General features: G+C 41.2%; 1 pseudogene; it reads right to left on the bottom strand.

The window, feature by feature from the left end:
- The window catches only part of LOC127424786 (protein 4.1-like), a 37,621-nt pseudogene extending 26,092 nt beyond the window's left edge, over nt 1–11,529 (bottom strand).
- Between the last annotated feature and the right edge of the window lie 2,374 nt (nt 11,530–13,903).

Genomic DNA, 13,903 nt, shown 5'->3' with positions numbered 1-13,903 from the left:
CAAATGTTCCTTCTTCATCACCGCAGAACCCAACTGCAAACCGCAGAGCACCAGGCCCAGCTTGCCCAGCTGCAGAGCAGCTACAAAGCAGTGCAGAGGGAAAATCTCAACCTGCACCAAGAAGTTAGGTGCACCCAAGCTGAGAAAGTCCAGGCACAGGAAGATAATGCCTGGATGGAGGAGGAAAACAAAACCCTGCGCAGGCAGCTTCAAGCTGCCCAGCTAAGAGTAGAGTCAGATCAGGTAAGTGCAGCTGAAACGCACAGCACAACATAGAAGAGGGCCCCCTCTTTAGCGGTACGCATAGAAATGTGCCCCTGAGAAACCCAGGGACACACACTAGGAGCCGAGCTGCCCCTAGTGGTACAGTCTCTGACTTTGTACTCCAAGACACCTTTCAACCTCCTCCAGCGGCCCGCTGGTTGGATGCAGGTGCCCCTCCTTATAGTTGCCCCCCCAGTCAGTTTTCAGTCATGCCACCTTGCATTTCAAACCGACTGATTCCATACCATGGAGGGAGGACAATTATTTCCAAGCCCAGAGTGGTGTAAGTGGCTCGAAGATCCCATTAGCCAGGGAGCTGTACGCAAACCGTGGTCCACCCCCACGCGTCGACTGGACTCCTACCCCACCGCGAAGGGGAGGAAGTCGTCCTCATCACTATAGCGATCAGAGTGACTATGGTGTTTCGGATGACTCGGACGACCCGTGGTCATACCGACGCCAAGGCTTGCGCATCCGACAACTCGAGTCCCTCGCAGGGGACATAGAACGCTTTGACCCAAGTAATCAAGATTCAAACATCGACAGTTATCTTAGGGAAATTGAGCACTGCCTGGTTGACTTGCCTGTGCTTCGTCGCATGTAAACTCAAGCTCATATGGAAGACCACGGTAAGGAGAGTCCATGCATTCATGGAAACACTACCAACTGGTACCCGAAACCGCTACTCAGCGCTGTGTAAAGCCCTACGCGAGGAGTATTCGCTGTATATCGACGAAGCCTCCACTACCATAGCTGCTTTCGCCATCACCCAGGAGAGGCACGAGCCTCCGCATGAGTATTACAGAAGCCTGAGAACCATGTACTTCCAAGGAAGTAACACACCAGATCTGGAGGAGGAACAAGCTTTCAAGTGTCTTTTCCTTCACAACCTCCACGAATGTGTGCAATATGACATCACGATGCACTGCAGAACGGGTAACCCCACTGTACAGGAAATCCTCTGAAATGCTTGCGGCATTTCCAGCAACTTTGCTCGCAGTGTGTCGATGCAGCTTATCGCTGCTCTCAGGGTGATTGGTGACTCATTTTACTGGGGCAGTAAAAATTCTTGCGACACAGTGGCTCTGATAGCATTATAGAAACTGTAAAACAACAAGCTAACATGAATGCACAGGTGAGAGGCTTCAACCTGTGGCTTACGGTCTACTGTTATGTAATGTGCAAATTTCACTGCGTTCTCTCTTTGGTAGAGGTCAATGAAGTGACTTGGCACCTCTCTGTAACATCTAGATTAAAGCATTAGGAGTTAAATAACAACAACAGCACATTTTAAGCAGACTATAGTAAATTCACCAACCTCTAATTCACTCTTAAGAGCACTTTCACACCACACTGGCTACACCGGTACAACCAGTAAAGCACCGCCGAGGATGCCATATGACCCAGGAGCCTCTGAAAAAGTTTCAGTGGAACCACTGTTTTCTCTTTGAACGCCTTCAAATAGGCCAGCACAGACTGGGCGCACTCGTTCGTAAGGTGTGCCATCAAGGAGACTGAGTCCACACCAAACCGAGAAAAGAGATGCTCTGAACCGGGAGGAGCTTGCTCTTTTCCCTGTTGACCCGAAGCCCTAGTCGGCTGAGGTGTGAGAGCACCAGGTCCCTATGTGCGCACAACATATCTCGAGAGTGAGCTAGGATTAGCCAGTCATCGAGATAGTTGAGAATGTGAATGCCCACCTCCCTTAACAGGGCAAGGGCAGCCTCTGCGACCTTCATGAAGACGCGAGGAGACAGGGACAGGCCAAAAGGGTGGACTTTGTACTGATACGCCTGACCCTCGACTGCAAACCGCAGGAAGGGTCTGTGTCGAGGAAGGATCGAGACGTGGAAGTACGCATCCTTCAGGTCTACCGCCGCGAACCAATCTTGATGCCGGACGCTCGCCAGAATGCGTTTTTGCATCAGCATCTTGAACAGGAATCTGTGTAAGGCCCGGTTCAGTATTCGCAGGTCCAAGATTGGCCGCAACCCACCGCCTTTTTTCGGTACAATGAAGTAGGGGCTGTAAAACCCTTTCTTCATCTCGGCCGGAGGGACAGGTTCTATCGCGCCCTTCCGTAGGAGGGTAGCGATCTCGGCACAAGCGTTTTCGCTCTTGACCAAGGTGAAGTGAATACCGCTGAACCTGGGTGGGCGTCTGGCTAACTGAATCGCGTCTGGGTCGCCCGTCTCAGGGGCGCTTTGATGACCTTCGTGGGTTCTTAGGTGCCGGCTGTGAGACGGGTGGCGTCTGCTTCCTGCGGTGGGCTCCACACCGGGGCCAGGCCGAAGGTGCAGCGGGAAGCCCTTGGTGACGAGCAGACAGGGTGTGGGATCTTGAGCCGCACAGAGGCAGGATGTGCCAGATTGCCTCCATCTGCTGCTTCACCATCGAGGACTTTGCCCAGCAGTTCTCGCCGAATAGGCCCGTCTGGGAAATTGGGGCAACAAGGAACCGTGTCTTGTCGGCCTCGCCCATCTCGACCAGGTTGAGCCAAAGGTGGCACTCCTGGACCACTATTGTGGCCATCATCTGCCCGAGAGACCGTGCCGTGACCTTCGTCACTCGGAGGTGATGCAGTTCCTGCATCAAATCTGGGGCGGAACTACCCTCATGCAGTTCTTTCAATGCCTTGGCTTGGTGGACCTGCAGGAGAGCCATGGCGTGCAGGGCAGAGGCGGCTTGTCCAGCAGCGCTGTAGGCTTTAGCCGTCAGGGATGACGTGAGCCTACAGGGCTTGGATGGGAGCTTAGGGCATCCGTGCCAGGTGGCAGCGCTCTGCGGACATAGGCACCGCAAGCGCCTTATCCACCGGGGGAATCGCCGTATAGCCCCTGGCCAACCCGCCATCGAGGGTAGTGAGAGCGGGGTAACTGCGGAATCGGGGCTGGGCAGTAAAAGATGCCTTCCACGACTTCGTCAGTTCCTCGTGCACTTCTGGGAAGAATGGCACTGGAGCGGGGCGTGGCTGCTTTGAGCGGCGCCGTGAGCCCAGGAACTCATTTTTTTCTGTTTTTCTTTCTTTTGTCTTTTCCACACTTGAATCACAGAGAAAGAGAAAGATTTCTGCACACTGCCTCACAAATCTAACTCCTAACAGAAGAAAAATAGAGAGCTTGAGAAGCTGTAGAAGCACAAACACAACACAGAGTGGTCTGAAGACAAAAGACCTGATGATGCACCTGTGCCACATCTATTTATAGCCCCTGGTACTGGCACATTCTGATGATGTCACCAACAGAGGCTATAAAGGTTCTAGTCAATTTCATTGACATGTTGCACACATATTCACAGCTGGTCACTTCTAAAGACGTTCCCATAAGCGCTTAATCAAGCGCAGCATTAAGTATAGCTTTTGACAGGGAACTACATACACAGCTATATATATATATCATTTCTCTGTATTTACTATTTATAGGTATGTGTTTGAGTAAACTGAACATTTTTGTTTTATTCTATAAAGTACTGACAACATTTCCCCCAAATTCCAAATAAAAACATTGTCATATAAAACATTTATTTGCAGAAAATATCAAATGGTCAAAATAACAAAAAAGATGCAGTGTTTTTAGACCTCAAATAATGCAAAGAAAACAAGTTCATATTCATTTTTAAACAACACAATACTAATGGTTTAACTTAGGAAGAGTTCAGAAATCAATGTTTGGTGGAATAACCCTGATTTTCAATCACAGCTTTCATGCGTCTTGGCGTGCTCTCTACCAGTCTTTCACATTGCTGTTGGGTGACTTTATGCCACTCCTGGAACAAAAATTCACGCAGCTCGGCTTTGTTTGATGGCTTGTGGCCATCCATCTTCCTCTTGATCACATTCCAGAGGTTTTCAATGGGGTTCAGGTCTGGAGATTGGGCTGGCCATGACAGGGTCTTGATCCGGTGGTCCTCCATCCACACCTTGATTGACCTGGCTGTGTGGTATAGAGCAGTGTTTTCCAACCACTGTGCCGCAGCACACTAGTGTGCCGTGAAAGATTGTCAGGTGTGCCGTGGAAAATTATCAAATTCCACAAAATAAATAAATGCATGAAAAAAAAAAATAATAATTTCAGTGATCCAAACTCCTCACCTTTCGGAGAAATTCGCCGTTTTGAAACCATAATCGGTCACTTTTGTGTCTTTCACATAACTCGTGTCAGCGCTGCAGAATACATTGAAGTCTATGAAGTGACGCCACTTTACACCAAAGTGTTTTTCACACACACGTTTTTGCTTCACCAATAATGTCTTTGAGAGTACTAAGCAACAAGAAATATATAAAAACTGTCCAAATTTGTAAAGAGACATAGAATGTCTCATAATTTCTTTTAATTAAATATTACCTTATCATTTACGAATATCAGACACCCCAGTTATTGAACTAATTTAAATTCACCAAGAAAATGCTTAGACCTAAAAATAAATGAGTCCTTTTATTACTTTCTGCTATCAAAGCAACTGATCATGGTTATGATATTTTTTTCTCTCTTCCAAATACATGTTTTCAATGTTTATTGTGCACACCTCCTGCTTTTTTACGTGGGAAACTCATTAAATCGCCCCTCTGTGACGCTTTCTGCAACTCTTGTCATGTGGAGGGCAATGGCGCCTGATGCTGGCGTTGAATGGAGCGTTGACGCCTCAACTCAACTCATGTGAAATGCACTTTACAATGACGAAAGAACATTATTGAAACTCAAAATTATTATTTGTCTATTATTGTGGTCTTTTCTGATAAAAGCCATGCTTAGCAGTTTAAATAGGCTACTGTAGGAAAATGATACCTTAGATCTGCTTTGTGTTTATAATTCTTATACTGAAGTCAGTAGATTTGTAGCCATGCAAGTTTTAATAAAGGAGAAGGTAAGGACATTATTGAAACTCACTATTATTAGACTATTATTGTTGTCTTTTTGGATGAAAAATGATGCTCAGACTGAAGGAAGACTATAGATCTGCTTTGTTCATTTAATGCTTAAACACTAGTCTCTTGGTAGATTTCGGTCATGAATGACTCAAAATGATTCACCGACTCACTCATAGCACATAAGACGCTCATTTGTCGCCACCTAGTGACATTTCCAGAAGGGGTCACTGAACTAATCAGTTAATGAAATTGAACAAATTTGTGAAACAGAAGCAAGCCTCATCAAAATACTCTTTATTTTGCAGCTAATTCTGCACAGTTGTAAACTTGAATAAACTTGAATCACTAAAATAGCTGGAATTTGTGCTTTTAACTTATTCTTTAAAAAAAATATCCCCAGAAAAAATGTTCGTGGACCAGTGATTGTTTTACCTTTTTCGCCCCTCATGAGTTTGCATCCCTGTAATTTGTTGTGGCATTGCAAGAACAAATCTACAAATTAGAAAACTAGCAAATTTGTTGTTTTTTTCATTACCCATTTAGCACTCTTGCCACCTGTGACCTCACACAGCGTAGCCTACCTATGTGACTTTCTTTTTTTTTTTTTTTTTTGCATAGCCGAATTTCAAACATTACAAGTAAAGATGCTACTAAGATGGACAGAAAACATGGACAAGTTCTTGAAAAGGAAAAATATTAACGATGGTTAGCTTATGTGGGATAGTGGTGTGCCATAGAATTTTTTAGATGTAAAAAGTGTGCAGTGGCAGAAAAAAGGTTGGGAAACACTGGTATAGAGCATTGTCCTGCTGGAAAAACCAATCCTCAGAGTTGGGGAACATTGTCAGAGCAGAGGGAAACAAGTTTTCTTCCAGGATAACCTTATTTGTGGCTTGATTCAGGAGTCAATTGATTTATTCATCCCATCTTGTAGGGGGATGATTACATCAGCTCACCTAAACACACAGGTACACACACACACACACACACACACTCCATCATCCCCTCTTATGCATCCACAACAGATACACACACTATAATCCAATTATAGATTTCTACACACACACAGACACACTCACACTTTATAACAGTTCAATGCACTCTGACAGGAACAGGAAACACACCCACAAAACAACAGTGTACAAGCTTGCATCAACTAGCTCATATTTTCCTTATCTTCCACACATACACGTCAGATGGTGCGGAGGTGACAGATGGTGGATGTGTGTGTTGGGGGAGGGGGGCCTCAGAGACAGTGAAAAGTGGACATATGCATGATGCTTTGCCTCTGACCTGACCAAGACCCTCAGAGACCCTCTATATAGAAGTACACACAATTATTGACTTCAAGTAATCCATATATGAATCACTTTTTAAAGGGTTCCTGATCAGGTTTCATTTGACACATCAATTCAGGCACTGCAACAACACTACTAATCAGTAGCGACCAGTGTAATCTGATTCCCAAACTTATGAGTTGGTTCTTTTGAATTTACAGCGCAAAAAATAAAGTGCGGCCAGTATAATCAGATTCCCGAAAGAATGACTCTTATGAGCCAGTTCTTTTGAATCTACAGTGTGAAACACACAGCATGACCAGTGTAGTCTGACTGCCAAACGAATGACTCTTATGAGTTGGTTCTTTTGAATCTACAGTGCAAAACACACAGCAGGACCAGTGTATTGTGGTTCTCAAACAATGATGTCCAAAAGACTTTCATCATGTCCAATTTGAAATGAAATAAGAACTGTTATAATAACTGCATTTCTTATTTCCAAATAATTCTTCATTAAAGAATGAATTCTTCATTACATATTGGAAGTACTAAAAGAATTGTTAATGGAACCATTAAGGAACCTGAATCGTTAAGTGGAATCGGTATCAGAACCGGAATCATTTTGAATTCCTTACAATTCCCATCCCTAACTAAAAGGTACAAAATATTTAAAAGCCAAGTAAATGATACTGGATGCCATAAGTATGTTTGATGAAATTAAATGTACTGTATGTTTATGAAACTACAGCTAAAATACAAATGGAACTGTAAAATATCCTATAATGTCAGAATGTCAATGCATGCTGCCTTTTTAAAATCCACACTATGCATCTGCAGTCTACCTATTGCTGTGTTGTAAAACACTCAAGTCTACACAAAAGAACACTAAAACAAATTACTATAAAATTAGACTCAATTAGAAAAGGCTCATTTTGTTATGATGGGATCAGTCAGACATTATGTTTACAAATCAACAGAACTTTGGCTGAGATTAGAGTGCGTTTGCGCTGTCCAAGGTAGCCAGTGCTGTGGAGTGTGCCAGTATGTTAATGTGTGAGTTTTGAACCCATGAGTTTGAGTATATGATATGAGGGGTGTTAAGTTCTGTTTGGCTAAATGCCTCTGAGAGATTGCACGTAAATCTGTAAGTATGCATAATATTAGACTCATCTTTAATGCACAATTTAAATATACATGCATTTTAATGCTGTAGAGCACTAACATGAGCTTTAGGCTTTATCTAGAAAGACATAAGGCTTTTGTCAAAAGTAAAAGAGAGTGAAAGAGACAAGTAAGAGGTAAAGAATATTATGGGTGCTGAAAATCTAAATTTCAAAACCCAGGAATAACAGCTCCAGCACTAGAACACTGCTCTCTGATTGGCTGCCAGGGGCGGGAGGTAAAACAGAAAGTGGGCACAGGACGGCGTACGCACAAGCCCACGGAGTCATTTGATGATGACAGTGCCAGTACACAGATTTACACTCACACACATATATTTACAGATGCTGAAACACAAACTTGCCACTTTCACCACATCTTAAAAGGACAGTTCATTTGAAAAAACAAAACAAAACAAAAATTCTGCCATTCACAATCAAACCTGGTCATTAAAGTCAAGATGTCAATTATGATATCTTTTGAAGATTTTAAATATCAGTCTGTTCCTCACACAAATGTATCATATGGCTTTAGAAAACTTTGAATTTAGTGCACAAGTAGTAAGGACTTTTTATAGTACTTGTACAGCCTGATCTCATTAAAATTACATGTATGTGGCAATATTTTTGCTAAATAATATTAAGTGGTTCATTAAACATATCACAGCAGTTCCGAGGTGAAATGTCCACTGTGTGGCACTAAAAGTAAGTTAAATATTCTACCAAACAGATGATGTTTTTAAGGCTTATGCTATATTAAGTTTTAAATCAACAAACCCTTCCTCCCTACCCTAAACCTTACACCTAAACCTATCCACCTTCTTTTGCAACGCGTAAGTATGCAAGCGATTACATTTCTGTTGTCAGTAGCCTCAATGTAAATAATTAGAAGGATATACCAGCATAAAGTGTTGTGGGCTTATAAACTATCACACAAACACAGAATGTACAGCAGATTAATATGCTAATGTTGGATCATTTTGTAACGCCCTGTTATGTTGAAAGATAAGGTGGATAGTGTCATGAAAAGCATGAATGATGAAGCGACTACGTCATTTTGTAGTGCTTCTATGAAACTTTCTGCTCACATGTCGGCTTTGCATCGCAAGTGCAACGCTCAGTTGAGCTAAAGGGCAATTTGATCACACTTAAATAAGCTCGTAAATGTAGTTAGTTATGTAATGCAAACGTTAAAATGTATCGTAATACAATACAATACACTTTCATTATTGATTTGTTTCTTACACCAACCTAATTTTGCTTCAGAAGACATTAATTGATCGACTGGAGTTTTGAGGATTACTTTTATGCTGCCTATAAATGACTTTTGGACCGTCAAATAGCCAGCAGACTGATGGCACCTTTTTACTTTCCTTGTATGGACAAAAAGAGCTGAAATGTGCTTATAAAAATCTTAATTTCAGTTCTGCTGAAGAAGGAAAGTTTTACATATCTGGGATGGCTTAAAGGTGAGCCAATCATGAGATTTTTATTTTTGTGTGAACTAATCTTTGACTGAAAATTTTTTTTTTTTTTTTTTTTTAGCTTTATTATTCCATTATCTTGGAAAAAAAGCAGTGTGAGCATTCTCCAAAACAACTTATTTTGTGTTCCACAGGTTTGGAACAACCTAAACCTACCAATAACCAAAATAATGACAATTGTTTTTGCTGAACTTTTCCTTGCATGCTATCATGTATCATGCCATATATTTTCATGCCCCAGTGCTACCCCACCTCGAATCTCACTTACACTGTTATCACACTCACAGTGACACCTTCAGAAGATGGCGACAGTAAACAACAGGGAGACAGTGAGTAAACACTGTAGTACAGAGGCTGAGTGCTGTGGGCTTTTGTAACTGGATGCAAAAAGTGAGCTTAAGACTGGAAAGCCGCTTTAAAATGAATCAGGCTCCTGTGCAGGATTAGATAGAGGCTATCTCTATCTCTCTTTCTCTAGATGTACTGATGTAGCGAGAGCAAGCAGCTGGATCTCTCACTTCCTGTCTTTCTGCTCAACCTGGGCTAGTGACAGAAACTGGCTGTGAATGACACAGAAAACTCTTGCCTCAGTGACCCCAATGTATGCTAAACAGAAATGAGAATTAAAATGTGTACAGCACATTGAAATGCAGGGAGGTGGTATGTTTCAACGAGCCTGATCTCATGAAAATTTTGTGATTGTGGCGACATTTTTTGCAAAGTGATATTACATGGTTCATTACACACATGTCCATTGTGTGGGGCTAAAAGCGATTTGTTGTTCTCCCAAACAGATGAGGTTTTTAAGATTAATGCTCTACTGAGTAAATCAACAAAACCTACCTCCCTACCATAAACCTTAAACCAAAAGTGTCAGAAAAAGCAAATATGAGATGAAAAACACATCATTTTGTGGTGCTTTTATCACACTTTTGGCTCATGTGTCGACTCACGTGCTCGTACCTCGGTTCAATGCCCTATGAGTTGATGAGAACTTCATCGCAGTCAAATCAGCTTGTAAATGTAGTTGGTTATGTAATGCAAATGTTTAGATGTATCACCTTACAAATCATGTATTGTGTGAGGGAAAGTATGTGTTTATGCAGTGTTAATTTGCAGTTTTACTCTTGATTTGTGTAAAAGTGTATAAAAGTAATTGTTGTTTCACCTCCAGTGTTCATTTCACCAGGAAACTGCTGTGATTCATACAACAAGCCAGGTAAAAATAACTTTGCAGTAATGAAGGTATAGTAACATGATTCCATGAGACCAGGATGTTTTCGATAGTTTTTTAATGTTAAAATTCTGTCTCGTATCCCAGCATTTTGTGCTGAGGCAACTGTACTTTATAAAAAGGCAGTTATAGATTGACTTCCTGAAAAGTTTAAAAACTGTGGCACTTTCAGCTTTGCTCTCTTTGATTGGTCCAACATGAGAACTTCTGGCTCAACCAATGGCATAAGTGGGGCAGACAGTGTTTGGAGTGTTTCGGAAACCCATTGATAAACATTCCTTAATGGAACAAAATTCTAATCTCAAGTATTAAACTTTGGAGCTTAACTCGTCCCATATCGTGTACTGTTGCTTTTCTAAGGAATCGGACTTGTGATTTTTGCCTGGCAGACCATAAAATGGGCAAAAATATCCCATAGACTACATTGAAGGAGGGACCAGAGGCATATCTAGGGACCAGAATATCATAGAGACTCTTCTGACTTGGGTCAGTATAAGCAACCGCCGAGCAACCTCCTATTACACGTTGTTATTTTTTTTCCCAACTGTGTTCCTGCAGATCCCGCCATTGATACAATCAGACTTCAGATGATTGGTTGATAGTTGAAAATGCATCACCAGCTTGATGATGCCTTCTGATTGAATGGTTATCTTGTGTGGTTATTGATAAAGAGTCTGTTAAAGAGAAGTATTTATACTATGTCCAGGTAAAGTGCACAAAAATGTGAAAGATGGAGGGAATAGATGAACAAAAAAAGATGTAATTTCATATCTTTTTGTTGATCATTCCATAAATGATTGTTTCATACAGTATAACTTAAATTTTTGGCAAAAAATGTATCCACCTTCAAGATTATTAAGGTATCAGGGTGATATTATAACTTCTGGCACATTGCAGTTCCAAATAGTTCCAAAAGGATAGTTCCAAAATGTAACTATCAGCACCTATTATTTTGTAAAACCGAAACAAACCCGTAAAAACCTTCGTTTTGGCCAGATTTTGTTCTAAATGATGTTACACTTGTTAGTTAATTTCAGAAGATATGAGCATTCAAAATCTGCAGTCTCTTCCGGCTAAAAAGTCGCTCCATTGAGAGTGGAATATTGACTGACATTCAGAAGTATGAAGGTGATCCGATCGCCCAAAATCACTCACGGATCTTCTTCATCCGAATGAAGAAGATCTCTGAAGGATCAAACAGATCACCCAAAGTGCATCTTAAATATACAATCTCGAAATTCATTCCCAAACTCATGCACATAGCAATGGGAAAGTTTATTTGTTATAAACTGTCATCAAACAAAATGAAAGAAGGGCTTGCACCAGTTTTTTGCATTGATTTGCTCTAAATTAAAAAAAAAATTTAATTATGAGAGTGCAGGCAGGGAAATGTGGGGGATGTTTTATCTTATTTTATTATTATTTTTTGTATCCTGCTTCCCAATAACTTGCTCTCCTTGTGCACTCTCTCTGTATTTCATTGGCTTTTGCTAAAGTCCCTTTCAAGGCAAGTCAGTCCACTCGTCGGTCATCTTTGGTACGCTCCCGGGCAGCTATTTTCTATAGATACAAGCGACATAGAAGTACAGCTCCTATCTACTTATGGGGAAAAAGAAATCTCTGAAACAGTTGGTCAAGATTACTATCAAAGAACATATTTCAAATTAGCAGTTAAATCTGACAACAATGCTATCATAAATTGTGCTTCTTTAGCTCTGATTATGCTAAAAAAAAAAAAGACATTTTTCAGGCAGGTCCAGCTAATGCACATGTAAGTTCTCCATGGACACAGAGCAATGTCTGACAGTCAAAAATTTGTGTAATTAATTATCAGTAATTTGAAATAAGTTAGCATAAAAAAGCAGAACCACCAAACTGTCAGTCTCAGTGATGTGGTAATAGTGATGCTTACCTTACTAAACACCACTAACAAGAGGGGAAATGGATTCAAAATGTGATTATTGTAATAGAATGCTGTTTGCAAACTTCAACGCAGATCAGTGAGTATAAATAAAGAGCAAAGGAGTTTTTAATTGTATAAATGTATATTATAGACTAACATTTCAGGTGCAGTGGTATGGTAAACTCACACACTGTGATGAGAAATCTATGGATTTCTAATTCATCATAACCAGTCATGCATCCACAAACACACATACAGATGTGATGTACCCTGATGGTGTGTTAAACTTCCCTCCCAACTGAAATGCTGCATTATATTACATACCTGGCCCATTTAAGAATATACAAACTACAGAAAAGACCTTTAGGAACTGTAACTGTAGTTTATTTCCTGCAGACAAGGGAATGTCACTTGCGCCATAAGCATGCATATTCCCAAATGCTTTTGCTGTATGTCAGAACAATAACAAAGACCACATGCGCGTTCAGAAAATCACATCAGGGAGAACATTGTTCAATAATAGAGAAAAGACGCTTTTTATTATGCTTCTCTGTTTTCCCCTTTTTCATAAAATGACATGGAAAGGCTTACAGCACTTCATTTATAAATGGGCTTTGACTGCATATCACATTTGAATGGGCGCAAACTGTGGGCAAAGCACAGAAACAATAAACTGAAGGCAGCTATTACAATAACATGCCCTGTGGGTTTTAATCAGGAGTGTAAAGTCTCCAGGACTCAATGCATGTGATTTGTAGACTTCACAAGACAATTCATCTTTAAGAAAGATCCAGTTTACAGGGCCAAGATATTATAATATCAGCTGTGCAGTTCTCAAATAGACTCGTGGGATACACATAGGATGACAGAGACAGCAAAATGTTGTGCTTTTTCTTTCTCAGAAGAACACAGTTCATTAATTTACCAAAACATAATGTATAATTTAGAAAAATGAAGAAAGAAAGAAAGAGTATGGGGAACGAGGTAATTTGAGCACCTTTTAATATGAGGTGAGGTAATCTAATTATCCAACTCATATCAAACCACGTAATAACCGTGTTATTCACACCGACCTCTAGGTAAAAATGTTTAGATAGGAATTTATCATTGTGTTTTGTGAAGTACACCTCTATGAAGTAGCCTAAACATACGCTTCATTGTAAACCTTTTGAGACCATTTCCCACGCAACGACTGAACGGACATAAAACTCATCTGAAACGCTCTTTCTAGAGTCAGTTTAAATAAAAGTACATTTTCTCAGTGTAAATCAAACATTTACTTGTGTTGAACCAATCCACGCAATTCATACAGACTAATCCCCAACAGTGCACAGAAACAAAAACAATAAATCACAGCACTCATCAAATGAATGTAAATGGTTCGCAAGTTGGATCATCACGTTTATCCCAAGCGGAACGAAACTGACAGTCGCGGGACAGCTCTGCCTGTACTGGGGGTTGGCAGACCACAAGTTAACATCCTGGCCTGTCCATCCTCCTCACCTGAGGGTAAGTTCTGTTCAGTGCCCCACAGTTCATAAATGACCCCTTCTTCATCCAGTCACCCTCACCAGCCCAATCACCTCATGCAGCACCTCTGCTCTTGTTGATTCAGGCTCTGCTAGCAACTTCATATCCCTGTGGGATATGAAGTTGCTCCAGACTACAAGTTCCACTAAAACCCTGTTCTGCACCAATGCCCATCTGTTCGGTG

The sequence above is a fragment of the Myxocyprinus asiaticus genome, chromosome 34, assembly GCF_019703515.2.
Source record: "Myxocyprinus asiaticus isolate MX2 ecotype Aquarium Trade chromosome 34, UBuf_Myxa_2, whole genome shotgun sequence".
In the NCBI taxonomy this organism is placed as follows: Eukaryota; Metazoa; Chordata; class Actinopteri; order Cypriniformes; family Catostomidae; genus Myxocyprinus; species Myxocyprinus asiaticus.
This window is presented reverse-complemented; position numbering and strand designations above follow the sequence as displayed.